General features: G+C 47.0%; 1 long non-coding RNA gene across 1 annotated transcript in view; it reads left to right on the top strand.

The window, feature by feature from the left end:
• Positions 1-4795: 4795 nt before the first annotated feature.
• The window catches only part of LOC144767147 (uncharacterized), a 277694-nt gene continuing 265430 nt past the window's right edge, over positions 4796-17059 (top strand). The window contains exon 1 of the long non-coding RNA XR_013598077.1: positions 4796-4910. This is a non-coding gene — a long non-coding RNA (uncharacterized LOC144767147). The remainder of the gene's footprint in view (positions 4911-17059) is intronic.

Raw genomic sequence — 17059 nt, 5'->3', positions numbered from 1 at the left:
AATTGGTGAAGTTTTAGAGATGCTGTATCCTGGTTTGAATAATGCCCCGGAAGAATTTGAGTCTAAGGATATTTTTAGCTGATAACACCATAAGCCATAGGTCTTCAAAGTGTGGGGTGTGCCCGCCAAGGGAGTGCGGCATCACCTTAGGGGAGGCATGCACTCCACCCCACCATTTCACCTTCCATTGTTGCTTCCCACATCAGAAGTGCATTTACTGCATATGTTTTATATCCCTATCTCCAGTTGGCACTCTCTGATTGGAGTAGTCATTCAGAACATCCAATCACGATGTAGTACCTTCAGTATTGACATTCCTCCATGAAAGGCAAGGCACAGATGTCAGCAAGGGACACAACATTTGCATACATAAAATTGCTAAACACTTCTACTTTGCTGATAAAGCAGCGCTTCTTCACTGTTGCCTTTTGCCTTGTTGTTTTCGAATTTCACATCTGGTTGCTACCCTTCACCTTGCTGTTGAAGCATTTCCCATCAAGGTTATCCTGGTTCTGGTTTGTAACATCGCTGCTTCTGCCTTTCGCTGCAAGGAATTTACATCAGATGCATCCTTCCTGACGATTCCATTCACTGGCAGAAAAGCATGAAGATCTTTTATTTTATTTAAAAGTCTTCCTCTTTTCCCTTTCATCCAACTACTACCCGGAACGCTGGATGTTTCCAGGAGGAGAGGATATTACATTATTCCCAAAGCTGCTCACTTTGGTTCTAGGGAACCAGGTTCGAGTCCCGGCATTGGCTCAACATCCTTTGATCCTGGGCAAAAAGACTTGATTTACCAGTGGCTTAAGGTAAATTAATTTGACCTTGATTGAAGTCAATGGAACTTGTTTAAGTACCTTAATACTCTAGAGCTGAGTCCACAAGCCTGATACAACAAATAAGGAATATGCCTTCTGTCTCCACTTCTTCCATAGGGCAGATATAAATGCTTTCTTGTGCAGCTGTTTCTTAATCTATGGAATGCGATAATCTTACTAAGCCAAATATGTTATCAATGGAATGACTCTTGATGCTGTTAGAGAAAAAGTTAGATATACCTTTGAATCAATTGTGTCAGGTGTAGATTTTCTCTAGGTCTTCTTGGGAAACTGTGGATGCCCTCCTACTGGCGACAGCTGGCCATACCCCACATAATAACTGATTTTTCACTTGTGTGATAAAGCATGTTTTTCTGGCCCCCTTTTCCTGATATCTTGTCTAGGGGCAAGAACGTGGCGTAATGGCCAGAGCTGCTGACTTTGGTGCTTGGGAACCAGGTTAAATTCTTGGTGTCGGCTCAATATCCTGTGATTCTGGGCAAATCGCTTAATCTCTGTGTGCTTACAAAAAAATTATGTGTCCTTGTGTAATGTAAAAGGTACTCCTGTAGAATGCTCTAATACTTTTGGGCCATGTTTGCAGTATATAAAACTACAAAAAAATATATAAAAATATTTTGTGAGCACTAAGGTGTCTTTGCTGTTGTCTTGGTGAAACAGACACATTAGAAGCTGATTTATTAAAAGCTTGCTGCGGGTCCTGCCCTTCTGCTCACTATCCTGTAATGTTTCTTTTGTTTAATAATCTTACTGATCCAGTTGCCTAAATAGAATTTACGAGTCTGTAACTATCTGTGACGAGTCTGTCTGCTGATATATTTATTCAGATATTATCAGGTCACCAAAAAGGTCCTTGCCACCAGATATGATACTGACACCCATTAAATGGCACATCCGTAAGATATTCAATTTGTTTTTGTACTCTTTCCACCAGTGCTGTACATATTAAGCTTTCCTCAACCTCAGACTCAGGATTCGTTGAGGTATGATAGCTCAGTTTAGTCTCACATACTGCCTGAGCGAGAGTTCAGTTCCTGCATATCCCTTAGAAAGTGCTGTTTCCACTCTCCCATCTGCTGGATTCCTACAGGTTGTATTTCAGCGTCCAAGGGGGTGTCTATCTGCTCGGCTGTTACAGACATCTTCTAGAAACATGTGCAGTGGGATACCATTACTTCGGCATAAGCCTGTTCAGTAGATTTCTCAATGTCTTTTCATTCTTGAAGAATGTTTGAGTGGCTTATGAATTGGCATCCCTTTCTGGTCTGGTAACAGTCACTGCCACGTGTTTATCTTTGATGATGTACTCTGGGTTACATGCACAGGAATTCATCTCCATACAACCGTGGACATGCCATTACGGCGATGATGTTGCTCCCCATGCCTGTGTGGTATTGTTCAATTCTCCCTGCCCAGCTCAGTTTCTTCTTCAGACAGCTGGCCTGTGGTTCACTTGTCGAAGCAGTTTTTCGCTATAGACATACAGCCAATCTACCAATCAAAGCCTCACGCCTTCTTTCAAGCTCCTCTCACAGTGTCGTTGCAGGACCTGCAGTTATGGTAATGGCCTGAGAACGGGGATAACTGCCAAAGAAATCGGCCCTGAAACTTAGAATCCTTCCCTTGTCCATCGCTGTGGACGGCTTGTTAAGGTCAGTTAGAAATTTTTAGAACACTTTTTTGGGGGGATGTATTTCTATATTTGTACTGGGTTGGCAGGCTAAAATATGAACCCCAATTTTCTTGCTTATTATGTGATATGCCTGGCTTCAGGGGAGAGTGTTTTACTTTACACTAGCTACTAAGCCAATTATCTTTGTTCTGCAGATTTTGCACAAAGGAGGGTGACCAAGAGTGTTCCCTGACCGGGGCTTACAAGCGCAAAGGCACAAAATATGCTAGGCTTTCCTCACTTTGATAATACACTGTGGGCCATATTCACAGAACTAACTTAAGACAAAATCCTAAACTTACTACCATTTTGGTATTCACAGAAGGCACTTACTCATTTTGGTATTCACAAAAGGCGCTTACTCGTTTTGGTATTCACAGAAGGCACCTCATTTTGGTATTCACAAAAGGCACTTACTCATTTTGAGTAACTTACTCATTTTGAGTAACTTACTCATTTCGGTATTCACAGAAGGCACTTGCTAATTGATGAGTAAGTGCCTTCTGTGAATACCAAAATGAATAAGTGCCTTCTGTGAATACCAAAGTGGTAGTAAGTTTAGGATTTTGTCTTAAGTTAGTTCTGTGAATCGGACCCAGAGTCTGCACACACCTCTTGGAAACAATGGAACAGAAAGGGAACAGACTACCCCAGGTCAGCTGTGAAAGCTACACTGTCTTATTTTAACCTCTCACTTCATAGGGTAAACAGAATCGCTTTCTATCAGGGTCCTAATTATGTGTTCGAGTGGCTCAGTAGCCTCATTTCCAAATCAGAGATATATAGACGAAATTATCAATTGGGCACAACGTGCTGGTGTGCACTCTCACTGGGTTGGTTTGCAATTGAATATTGTATGCCAGGTTAACAAAAGAAAACTGTGCTGTCTGCAGTGCGAAACCAATGAAAGAGACGATCACTAGCCAGGATACCGAACTCCCATGCTACATTATCACAAACGGAAGACATGATTGACAGTGCAAAAATTATACACGAAGTGGCATCATTTTGACAGGTGAATGTCTAGGAAAGTGAGCACCAACCAAAACTCCTACACCTCTCACCTTAAAAAAAAAGGTGTGGGTCAGGTTTCAATAAATTAACCTTGCATTACATGAGATTGTTTCATTTTACAGGATATTGTGTTTTTGTAATCTTTCATTAGTTTATTACTCATGTACAGTGCATACTGTGAACTCTAGGACCTCTAGGTGTCTGTGTGAGTTGAGGTTGTGGGTGGGTGTCTATAATGGACCACAACTGAGACCTCTAGAGTTGAGACTCAAAGGTAATGAAAGTTTCTCACAGTGCCTGTCAGTGGGTTGTAAAGTTGTTCTGAATACCTGCTGATACAATCCTTGGCCTCTCAGCAGAGCACAGATGACTGTGATCATGTATGCCAGTTGTAATTATGATTTAGGGCGAAAGTGTATGAAGGAAATACACTGCTGTCAAAATATTGACAAGGTAAAAGTGAAGCAAACTGAGTGCTTACAGGAGTGTGTGGGGGGATAGTGAAGTGAAGAAGCAGGATTAATGTATCAAACTTGGAATAATGAAGGGCTATCCTGGCCTTGCCAGAAGTCTTAACTTACAGATCATGACATATCTTATTGGCATGCAGGACTTCACACTCTTAACTTACAGATCATGGTATATTTTATTGACCCTTGGCAGGGCCAGCTTTAGGGTGGTGCAGCCGGTGCCACTGCACCGGGTGCCAAGCTCAGGGAGGTGCCATTTGTGCCCCTAAATCGGTACATTGCATTATCTAAAAACTTGTAGTGGGCAGTGGCGTAGCTAGGGGGGTGCGGGTGGGGGCGGGGCAGTCCACCTCAGACGGCACCTTTTTTGAGGCGGCCGTGGCTGCGTGGGCCGGCACTGACTGTCTGGACTGCAGGCTGAGGCCCGTTGCGGCCGCGGCGGCCTCTGTGACTCAGATTAGGGCACTTTACACATCATCACTTTCTGTTATCCAGCCATCTGGAGTTAGCAGACAATTTCTTATTTCTAGGGATTGCATTGCATGGCATAAAGTTATAAATAAATACTGTAACTTGAAATCGGTTCGAAAATCAACTCATCACCAATCTGTGACGACCGTTGTTGCCCCCCCCCCTCTCCCAGCCTCGCTCACACTAGTCCTCCAGGGCCGTCAATCCAGTGGTAGCGCGCACGGCGCGCGCGAGCGCAACCAATGACGGCCCTGTAAGGACATTTTTGGCCAGCCCTCGCCGCACCGTAGCAGTGTGACGCGTTACGCGCTCACCACCCCCTACGCTCGCCCCTCGTTATGTCGAGGAGTCGGAGTGCGTGGAGACCATTCTTCTTGCCTGCAGTCTGCTGCTTTACTGTCTGTGGCTGCGGCACCGCATGCAACTATAAAATAATTCAAGGTGAGCTGATGTCTGAGAGAGAGAAAGAATAAAGAACCGTCCGTCCAATTACAATCATTGCTCCGTGCATGATGGCACCAAGTTACACTCTTACCTGTTCCAACAAACACCTTCAAGCTTTGACTTCTAGACTGTGTCTCTATAGAGCCCCAAGTGCAGTCTTTTGCTGGTATGGATTTCACTGTTTGGTGTTAGTCAAGCATCGTCTTGGTCATTTCAGATAGTAGTAGCTCCTGACTGGACAGTGCATTTCACTGCTTTGAGGTTTTTCCAGGTCAGTTCTGACCCCTGAACGCGAATGCTACATCAAGAGAGCTATTTGCTGTACACCTGCCAAATGACGAGCATGTCGACAGATTTAGCAAGCACACTTTTTATCATCAAGCATCCTTACTTTATTTTTTGGACACTCTTTCTTGGTTTATAAACACACAAAAGTAAACGCCACAAAAACGTAATTAATATGATTCTTTTTTTAGCAAATAAAATATAGAGGCAACACCTTTATTTTCTGTTGCTCCAGCTGGGCTACCTAACACCCCCTTTAAGACTAGGACCAGGCCCTCACAAGAGAAGCAGTTGCAACAGGAGAAAAGTCCCCGTAAAGGATATAAAAGTCCTTATACTCACCTGATTCAGTCCACTCCAAAGTAATGCTGCCATGGTTACCATATCTTGGTAAACATGTAGGGGCAGCTGCGACCCTGGTTTACTATCCTCTTGGAGGACATACATCGCTCCTTTCCCGTGCAATATACCCAAAAACATAGCGTTGTACAGTCTTGTGCCTAGCTAAACCAGCCCACTGTATACAGTGCCAAGCAACCCTAGGCCTAGGCAGATTTATATTGGGTACAATTCCCAGCTCTGCTCGTCAGGAAATTACTGAGCATCAACATTTTGCAATTAACCTTGGTCCAAAAGACCTGACTCTCTATGCACATTCAGAAAGCATCGATAAATGTTCCTTCTTGGTTACATTTGTTGCAAATGTGGTATGGTTTGAACACTATGGTATGGGGTCATGTTTCTGTGAACGAATGTCCGTATTATTGGGCGGACTTTAACCTATATGGACCCCTCATGGGGATGTGCGAGTGCTTCCTCCTAGTTTGCATTTTCTACAGTTCGCAAGTCTTTCTGTTTCCCTCTCAGTGGTTTTAGATGTGTGACATGTTATTTGTGAGTGTCTTATAGACCAGTTGAGTTGTATTTTCCATAACGTTTTAAGGGAAATTAACTGGGGGCTGTTCTCCAGCTTGTGTTTTACCATTCAATTGCATGTCTGACCTGTAGAGGTCCCAGACTCGTTTTGCACTCTGCCGTTAGATTTTGTTTCTATGCACTTCTAAAACCCATGTTACTGCAAAATTCCCTTTGGACAACCTGCAAGGAAAAACGACATTAAAATGATAGTGACACTATTGCATGCGTGTGCAAGCCATGTTGCCTTGGATCCCTGAACAGTGTCATGTATGTGCATGTTTGCATTGTGCTGAGGGGTAATTGTTCACACAGCTCTCTGATGGATGTCACATGTGGTTTTTCTGAGTCCCCAGATAGATCATGCAGTCTGTGTGTTCTCTTTTGTACTGCCAGTCTCCGGTGTATTCAACTGTCTAGCCTTTGACCGTGTCATGTATGTACATGTGACTTGCATGATCGAGGTAACTGTTAGCAGCAATACTACGTGTCTCTCGGAGACTCAGACATCTTTCAAGTGCTCACCGTCCTTTTTCCCCAGCACCCCCACCTCTCCCCCCCAAAGGGGCAGCAATCTGAGGGGTAGCCCCGGGCACCACAAGCTCTAGCTACGCCCCTGGTAGTGGGTGCCATTGTTTCTCTTTCATTTCCAAGACGTGAGTCCTCATGGAAATGAAAGAAGGAAACCTGTGTTCACACAATCGCGGATTATATAGTTTTACTGCCAGTCTGTGTCGAACTGCCTTGTATTCTCAGAACATCTGCTTAATTGGAGCCGTTCTGGAGACAAAGAAAAGTTGTGTTCCTTTCTTGGATTAGCAGTGAGCTCCATTTTCGGTAGTGCATTGAAGGTCAGTTTGGTCACATTAATTGTCCCATCAGTGTGTTTAACATGACATCCACATGTTTCATTTTCAAAATTCGCCATTGAAAGTCAGTTAAAAAAAGTTACATTTAAAGTAACATTTAACTTGGTGCAGTGTTTAAAAGCTAAATAGAAAGTAGCATTATACTTTATGCATTGTTTCAGATTTGTTGCATGCTTTAAAAGGTAAAACCTGTGAATTAAATCTACATAGAAAAGGAAGATTGAAATTGCATAATAAAACTAAAAACGTTCATTTTTCTGGCTTGATGAATAGTGCATTTTAGGTTTTGCCTCCCATACTTTCAAAAACATTTCAATAAATCTGACCTCCCAAAACGTCAGTAAATGTTTGCTTCCTATAATGTCTTTTTGCTAGCCTCAAAACAGGAGATTATGCCTGCTGCAAAGAACTGTACAATACAGATTACTGAACTGTATTTAAGGTGGATAGCTCAGTGGGTTACTGCTTTTGTCACAGAGATCATTTTGTTACTTGCGGTTTATAAATTACAGTCCTAATATAGCACAGTGGCCATGAACTGTTATCAAAGAGCTGAATCATAGAGGTTAAAAAGTGGTCCTCCCCACCCGTCTTTCATTATCATAATGTTACTAAAAAGGTTAGTTTGGGTAGAAATATGTTCTTATTAGGGGGGGCGCTGGAGGGCGAATAGCGAAATGGCCACTCTGTAGAGCTGCTCCGCCGGTGGACCCATCAATCCGTAAATAATCCTTGCTTTCCTCACCGGAGTGGACCCTCTGATAACTTGTACGGGTGACTGAGTTCCTCCGGCCCCTACGGATATTTATTTACACGGCTGCCTGCCTCTGGCCCCTACGGATATTTTTTTACATGGCTACCTGCTTCAATAGCTACACGAGGCCACTGCAGATTTGATCTGGCGCTTTCCGCACGGCGGCCTGAGCCGAGCCGGAGGTCAGGGCGGCGGCGAGCAGTAGGTGATGCCTGAGGCATTTCGCGAGTGCAGCCGGGAGTTCGCGTGACAGCGCCCTGTCCTATGTGTCGCTGGGGAGCTGCGGAGAAGAGGACAGTCGATCTGGTGACACTGGTGCAGCCGCACGAGACGTGGGCCTACCTTTGTCTCTGACCTGGGGGCGTAAGGCGAGACTAGGGCAGCTAGGCGTGGCACGGCCTCTCCATCGGCCTGGAGTGCGTGCCTGCCTGTGGCGCTGCTGCAGTAATCTGGCTCTGCGACCGGCTGGACTACTGCGGTGAGTGCTGAGGTTTGACGAGAGGCTGAAAGAAATTCCTACGCCTGTCCCCGAAGGTGCCTTGCCCTTGCTGCCGCTGGGGTGACTGCCAAGATTTCTGCTGGGAGACAACGAGGAATTATTGGAGCGGTTTGCTACGTGTGCACAGTGCCTTGAAGGTGCGCTGAGACTCAGGTGGTGGACATAGATGGGCTTGATAATCATTGATATTTACACTGCTGCTCAGTCACTAGACTGCACTGGCTCCCTTTGTTTACCCCACTAAGTGAGGCAGCACCATTATGCCACATGCTTATTCTAGGCAGCTGGGCCATTTCTCTGAGCATCTGATCATTGCCATTGGCCTGTGCAATGGGTGGACTGAGGCTGTTGAGTGCGTGGACCGCATTGCTTACCTGTGCCGGTGACTGCACGTTGACACTTCCCACAACCAGTGGTTGATTTTGCATGCCTGCACGTGGAATTGGGCCTATTACTGTGATCACTGGACACCTTAGCAATCTTCTCGTGAAACTCCATACCTGCTACAGTAGTTTCCCCGTTGTTTCCCATTCCAGAGTGGGTTTATCACTTTTCCGTGGCACACGCTTGAACTACCTGTGGACATATCTATATCAGCATACTGACTGACCTCCGAGTACATCAGCCCTACAGCTCAATATGGGGAAGACGGAGCTGGGTCAAACGCGCCTTATGTTTGAGCCTCGTAAGTCAGGAAAAGCCCAACAACAAGCGGCTTCACACTCAGAGGTTGAGGCCCTGTCGATAATCTCACAAACATTGAAAAGACTCTCCTGGCGGTCCAAGCTAGTCTACAGTCCATCGACGGAAAGATTGAACACTTGAACCTGCGCATGGATCACATATCCACCAAACTGGACAAACATGCAATGTGACTGGGGGAAGCAGAAACGTGCATCTCTGACGCTGAAGACGGCCTGCAGCAGGTGACTTCCAAGATGCTTTAGATGAAAAAAGTACTACCGTTCATACAGACACAGAACGAAGATTTGGAAGCCAGGTCCCAGCGCAACAATATCCGTGTCACGTGTCCGCCAGAAACACAGGTGTCCTATGTGGAAAATCTTCTTTGCACAATCTTTGGGATGGAACTCTTATCACAGGTATTGATTGTGGAGCTAGCCCATCGCTTCCAGGCAGCCCGTCCTTCCCCAGGAGCCCCTCTGCATCCTATAACAGCGAGTTTGTTAAATTACCTAGATCGGGACGTTGCTCTGTGCTTGTCCCAGAGAAAGGTACCATCACACATGAAGGCAATTCTCTTGCATTTTATCCTGATTTCACTGTGGCTGTGTAGGAGGCACGGAGGGAATATCAGCCTGTTATGAATATTCTCCTTGCTGTGCAGATACCTTACGCCATGCTCTACCCAATACGTCTGCGTATCAAAATCAACGGGAAACCCACAATCTTTACCACCCGTAAGTCGGCAATAGACTTCGCTAAGTCTCTCAAGCGGCACAGTCACAACCCCATCTCTGTCGTGGATGCTAAAGACAGGAGATCCAGTGAGGCGACAGCCGACTGATCCTATACGTGCTCCAGTGGGTGTGCCTGGTGATGCTCAGCACCAGATTTGAGTGTGAACTCAGGGGATTTGCGATATGAGTACCTGTATGCTGAAATTGCTGACTCAGGTGGAGTGACTGGGACACCTACACTTGAACTACACAGATAAGATCTTCTCTATTCCTTGACTTTGTATTGCGCTTCATTATCTGCAACCTCTTGTATTGTTTATTTCAGATGTCTCAGGGATCTGAGCAGGAAAGATATGCTCGGGCCACCTCCTTTGATACCGGGAGGGTATTTGCGCTCTGGTGCTCCCCACATGGTTATTCCCCGAAGATGTTTGTTTACTCAGTGTTTTACTTGAGTGAGTGAGTGAGTGAGTGAAGGTATTTTTAAAGCGCACTAATGCCGAGGCGTCTTGGCGCTGTGCAGGGTAACTGAGTGTGTGCCGGCCAGTGTCCTATCGCGTAAAAAGCCAGGTCTTAACCCCTTTCCTGAAACTCATGTGATTGGAGATTTGTCTCTTGTGCAAGGGCAGTGAATTCCAGAGCCTCGCGGCCAGGAGGGAGAAGCCCTTCCCACCCCAGCGTTGTCTATGGAACTTCGAGACCATCGCCAGCCCCTGAGAGGCAGACCTCAGGGGTCGGATTGGCATGTATGTGAATAGGTGTTGCAGATCTAATGCTCCCACCCCAGCTAAGGACTTGTGGACCAGGCAGAGTGCTTTAAAATCTATCCACCTCCGAACAGGGAGCCAGTGTAACTGCCTGATGACCTCTGAGGTGGGGTGGTATTTGGGCAGATGGAGGAGCATCCTGGCTGCTGCGTTCGGAATTGATTGCATCTTGGCCAGTTGACTGCATCCTATACCTAGATAAAGGGCGTTTCCATAGTCTAATCTGGAAAAAATAGTGGCAATTATCACAGTTTTCCTGAGATGGTAAGGAATAAACGGCAGGATCTTTCTCAGCGCCTTAAGCATGAAGAAACAGGCCGAAACCACCTGATTCACCTGGGGCTTCCAGGACAGATCTTTATCGAAGATAAACCCCAGGTTCCTTGCTTTCTCCACTGGGACCGGACAGACTCCAGCCGATGTGGGCCACCATTCAGGATTCCAGATAGACTCTTTCTGTCCAAACTCTAAGACCTCCGTCTTTTCAGTGTTTAATTTTAAGAAGTTAAGATTCATCCATTGCATGACTTCGGACATGCATGCAGCGAAGTCAACGGCTATGGAATCCATAGAGTGGGACACGGAAACAATCAGCTGAGTGTCATCAGCATATGACACCAGCTTAAAACCCCGCTTCTTTATTAATTTGGCCAGAGGGGAGACATAGATATTAAACAGGGTGGGTGATAGCGACGAACCCTGGGGGACTCCTCCTGGAAGGGAAAACTTGTCCGACTGATGTCCATTCCAGTAGATGGTTTGTTCCCTATCGGACAGGAAGGAGGAAAGAAGATCTAACGCTAGGTCTTTGACACAAATATCCTTCAGCCGATGGATAAGTACCTCATGGTTTACGGTGTCAAAGGCCGCTGTGAGATCCAGCAGAACCAGTGTGACCCTGCCTCCTTCGTCCATCCCCTTCCGAATTTCCTCAGCTGCCATTAGTAAAGCGGTCTCTGTGGAGTGATTAGCACGGAAACCGTGCTGGGTGGAATCAAGATTCTGCCACATCTCTAGATACGAGGATAACTGCATGTTCATGGCTTTTTCCACTAACTTAGCTGGCAGCGGCAAACAGGAAATAGGGCGGTAGCTCTTCTCATCGGAGGGGTCTAGCTTGGGCTTCTTGAGCAGAGGCCGTGTACAGGCCCTTTTCCAGGCCGATGGGAAGATTCCAGAAGTCAAAACCTGGTTCAGAACCGGCAGTAGTAAGCCGCTTATCTCGGCCGGTGCCAGGTGGAGTACAAAAGGGGGGCATGGGTCCATAGGGGAGCCTGACTTGGTGGTTAACAGTAAGTCTGACAGCGAGGTCTCGTCAAGTAGGGACAACCTTGAGAGGTCACCTAATGCTGTGCAGATATCATAGCGCCCATTCAGCTCAACCTGTATGCTGTCCGCTGCTCTAGATAGATCATTATAAACGGATTGGACCTTATGATGGAAGTAGAGAGACATCTTATCCGTGAATGCTTTGTCTGGTTTGAAGCTGAAGCCCCATGGGCAACTCAGTAGGGAATTGACTGTAGAGAATAGCTCTCTGCTAGAATGAGCGGCTTGTAGAATCTTGCTCGAATAGTAGGAGGTTTTTGCCTGAATTATTAGCCTCTTATAGACCTCGAGTGCAGCGCAGTATATTTTCTTCTGATCTGGGTCATAGTTTATTCTCCAGATCCGCTCCTGCTGTCTGCATTTAATTTTGGCAGTTTTTAGGTCAGATGTGTACCATGGAGCTGACACCCATTTTTGCCGCGCTCTGAGTGCCTTCTCCGTGCCACCAAATTGGCCGTTTTGAGAAGGCTGGCGTGAAGGGCCATAGCCGACTGGTTCACATCTGAGCAGTCCTCTATTCTTTCCTCAAGGGCACCCAATAGGTCCGTCCTAGTGACTGATTTCCAAGCCCGAAATTTCTTGGGAGGGGACCTGAGTAGCCTTCTATGAGGGGCAGTAATGAGAGGTAAGGAGAAATACACGGCAAAGTGGTCAGACCAAGGCAGAGGTGTTACCTTGTTTATTACAACACTAGGCATATTGGTGCAGATGCCGTCCAGAGTGTGGCCTGCCAAGTGAGTTGGTACATTAAGTATCTGTTTAAGATCGTGACAGACGATGTTGTCTAAGAGGTTAACCGTCTCCGGGTTGTTTGTATCCTCTAGGTGGAAATTAAAATCTCCGAGGATAGTGTAGTGATCGTGCTCAAGTGCATTTTCAAGGTGAGTTTGTAATGCCACTGCAAACAGGGGCCTGGGGGCCTATAAATTAATAGGCCGGAAAAAGAGGAGGTATTGTCAGCCTTCAAAGTGAAGCTCATTGCCTCTGCGCCATCAAGGCTCTGTGGGATGGCCTGTAGCATGAAACAAGATCTATAGATTACGGCTAGGCCACCTCCGCTACCTTCGGCTCGATTGATATTTGCAACTGTATAGCCTGATGGTACCGCTGTGTTCCAGTCCGGGTCGCTGCTATTGTTAGCCCAGGTCTCTATCAGAAACAACTTGGGATCTGATCTGGGAAGTTTGGGATGGCCTTAGCAATTTTGGGGTGCTAAAGTGGGAGGGGGGCTAAAGTGGGTGGGGGCGGAAGGGGGAGGGTCGGGCGTAGGTATTGGTTTCTGTGGCTGATAATATTTTATATATGAGAAGGCTGGAATGAGAGCGTTTGGTACTCATCTTCAATTACGGTGCATGCACAATTTCATAGATTTGTGCATGGAATGTACAAGGGCTAAATTCACTGAAAAAGATTCATCAGGTGCTGGCATATTTGGACCGCCACGGGGCCAAAATTGCCCTTCTACAAGAAACACATTTGACAAAGCCCTCTGAAATGCTGGTTGGGGCACATTGGGCGGGCTTCCGACTGGCCTCCTCCTAGTCATCATACAGGTGTGGGGTACTCACACTTATTAAAAGAGGTCTTCCCTTCACCATAATTAAAACCGGGTGTACTAATCACCACTATAAATACCTATAGCCCCAACATAGACGATCCTGCTCTCGATAAGCATATCCTTACTATCCTGTGAGATTGGCCTGAAGCCATTATTATGGGGAGAGACCTCAACACCCACCTGGACCCCAGCAGGGATAAGTCGAGTGGCAGGGAGGGACACTCCCCTGGTGCGGCTCGTGTTATCAATGCAGGGATGGCCGAACTCGGAATGCTTGAAATATTGCGACATCGCCACAGGGAGAAGTTAGAGGGCACAGATATTTCCACGGCACATGGTAGCTGGTCCCGTCTGGACTACTGGAATAGGAGTGAGAAGGTGGCAGGCTGGGTGTCTGCCGTAGAGGGGTTACCCCGCACACTCTCAGATCACAACCCCATCCAACTCACTTTACACATACCGCAGCCTGCCCCTAGACTCTCCACATGGCATTTCCGATCGGAGGCGCTGTTAGACTCTCTTTATTTAGAAACAATACGCGAGGCCATTACATAATAATTTGCACACAATAAAGGCTCCGTAGACAGTGCTGGGATACTCTGGGAAGGGTTTAAAGCTACCATTAGGGGCCAATGCATAAGCACATTGGGCTGCATATTAAAAGATTTGCGAGGCTAATTAGCCAAAGTGGAATCTACCCTGCAGCAGCTTGAGCGGGAATACAAAACCTTGCCTTGCAAATTGATACTAGCATCCATAAAGGACTTCATACTCAAACACAATGAACTGGCAGAGGGGGAGATGAGGTACATTTCTAAACACTATGTAGTCCGCGCCTACGGGGAGGGCGGGAGACCGGGACATTGTCTGGCCACCAAGATTAAAAATCGAATAGATCAGCACACCATTACTAAAATTACTGATGACACAGGCCGAGACTTCTATAGTACACTGGACATCACTGCCCAGTTCAGGCTTTCATATGCGAAACTGTATACCTCACAGGGTACAATGGATACCACAGAACTTGACACCTACTTATCAAGGGTGGCAATCGCGTGGCTATCGTATGGCCAGAGGAAGTTTCTTAGCCAACTGATTACAGCGAAGGATATCCAAGCGGCGATAAGTAAGTACCCTTCCTAATAAAAAAGCACCTGGTCCCGCCGAGTTTCCTTTGGAAGGCCTATGCGGAGGAGCTCACCCCTTACATATTAGATATGTATGCAGAGGCATATGAATCGGGAGTGCTGGCACCGACTCTTCATGAAGCGCTGATCATTATGCTACTTAAAAAAGACAAACCACCTTCTTGCTGCAACTCGTACCGGCCGTTGTCGCTTATTGACACTGACGCAAAAATCCTGGCAAAAATTCTGGCCACCCGTCTCCAACCGCTCATGCAGAACTTTGTACTGCCGGATCAGTCCGGATTTATTCCCGCGCGATCTACCTCTCATAATTTCTGCATGCTTTTGACCATGTTTCACACCTTAGATCCTGGACTCCAGGCGGCGGTTGTCATGCTCGACGCCACCAAGGCTTTTGACTCCATAAAGTGGGGCTATTTATTTTTGTGTTACAGCGAATGGGACTCTCTCCTATTTTTATCAACTGGGTGCGTCTGCACTTCAGACCCTATACAGATCACTAGGGCGACCAGGCAGGGGTGCCCCCTTTCGCCGCATCTTTTTGCACTGACACTGGAACCTCTGGCTTGCCTTATTAGTAAGGGTGGGCGGCCAGCTACGCTCCGTGCACGGAGTGCACGTAGTGCCGTCTCCTACGCATTTTGCGTAGCGGGCGTAGCCAGGCGGCACTACGCGCGCTCCGCAGACGGTGCGTAGCCGGCCGCCACCCGCCTCCCTCCCGCCCTCCCTAAATATTTAAATAAAAGGATAGTAAGCTTTTAAAAACACTTACCTTGTCTGCCGCGTCCCCGGGGCTCCCTCTCGCCGTCCCGCGATTCGCGCCGCCATTTCAGATACTAATGCGCATGCGCGGGCGCCCGCGCATGCGCATTAGTATCTGATTCGATGGCGGCGCGAATCGCGGGACGGCGAGAGGGAGCCCCGGGGACGCGGCAGACAAGGTAAGTGTTTTTAAAAGCTTTCTATCCTTTTATTTAAGTATTTAGGGAGGGCGGGAGGGAGGCGGGCGGCGCGTAGTGGGGCTACACGGAGTGCGCGGGTGGGCGTAGTTCTGTGCCCACTTCGCGTAGCTCCGCGGAGCCCCACTCCGCACACTACGCCCAGGGTTACTTATTAGGCAATGTCATAAAGCTGCAGCCCTCACCTTTGAACATCGTCCCATTATAATTTCTCTCTATGCAGATGATATGCTGCTTTTTATACGGGAACCACGAAGCTATTTGGTGCCGGTTCTGCGGGAATATATAAGATTCAGTCGGTTCTCTGGACTAAATATTAAATGGACCAAATCTGTAGTGGTACCATTGACTTAGTGCACACTCTCACATGAGCTTGAATTCCCTCTTATATGGTCAACAGAACCGGTTAAATACCTGAGGATATTGGTTCACCGGGACCCAGAAGTAGTTAACCGTGAGAATTACGGGGCTGCCACCGCAGAACTCAAACGGCATGTGGATAGGTGGGTGAAGCTCCCGTTGTCTCTAGCGGATTGTATTGCTCTGATAAAGATGGTGGTGCTTCCTAAGGTTTTATATCTTTTTAGTAACATACCGATATCGCTTACCCAACACTTTTTCAAAACAATGCACTCTCTGCTGCTTCGGCTAACCTGGGATGGTAAACAGGCTCATGTAAATTGGGAGACCCTCACTTTACATTACAAGAACGGGGGCTTTAGTGTGCCTGACATATACCTATACTACCTCTGCGCACATGCACAGTGCGCGCACTATTGGTTCAGCCCTCATGATTTTATCCCGCATGTAGCGGTGGAAAACTGGGATGCGCATCCTTTTCCGTTATGCTCCATATTAATGCATGTGCGCAGGACCACACCCCGTTACGAAATCAACACGACGATTGCAGCCCGGCAGGAGTGGACCGTGAGGCTGGAAAGTTACCACTGTATTCCCCGTTGTTGCCGCTCAACTATCACTCAGACATATCGGTTACACATGAGGCAGGCGCCATGCGCACACTGGGCCTGGTAGGGATTGATGGACCTATATCCTAAGGGCAGGTTTCTGATGGATGATGACATTAGCTATATACAGAACAAGACTTCACTGTTTATTTTTTTGTTCCACAGGCTGAAAAAAGCGCTGCAGGCCCACTTTCCCACATTTCCTGCGGAACCACAGATGACGCAGGCCCTTCACACATTGCTTGTAAGCCCTACCCGACGCAGGCTTGTCACCAAGCTCTATCAAGCTGCTATGGATGATAGGATTCTCCCACATAATAGGAACTTGGAGTGATGGAATGCGCACTTAGATCCACAGCTCACACAGAAGGAATGGGAACACTGCTGCCAATTGACCGGTGCCCGACCTCAAATGGAAATCTGCGCATCATTCATTTTAAATATCTTCATCAGATCTATTACACACCGCACAAATTGTTCAAATATGGGCTCCGAGACTCTGATGCCTGTAAATGCTGTGGGACTTTGAGAGCGGACTTTTGGTACCTAGCCTGGGCATGCAGGCGAGAGTTGGCATTCTGGACTGATGTGATTGATAAATTGTCTAAGATACTCAATGTTGATGTGCAGTGCTCCCCGCAGGTGTGTCTATTGGGCCTGGTACCTTTTTT

The sequence above is a fragment of the Lissotriton helveticus genome, chromosome 7 (genome assembly GCF_964261635.1).
Source record: "Lissotriton helveticus chromosome 7, aLisHel1.1, whole genome shotgun sequence".
NCBI classification, from domain to species: domain Eukaryota; kingdom Metazoa; phylum Chordata; class Amphibia; order Caudata; family Salamandridae; genus Lissotriton; species Lissotriton helveticus.
The sequence above is the reverse complement of the archived record's forward strand: the minus strand, read 5'-3'. Positions and strand labels throughout refer to the sequence as shown.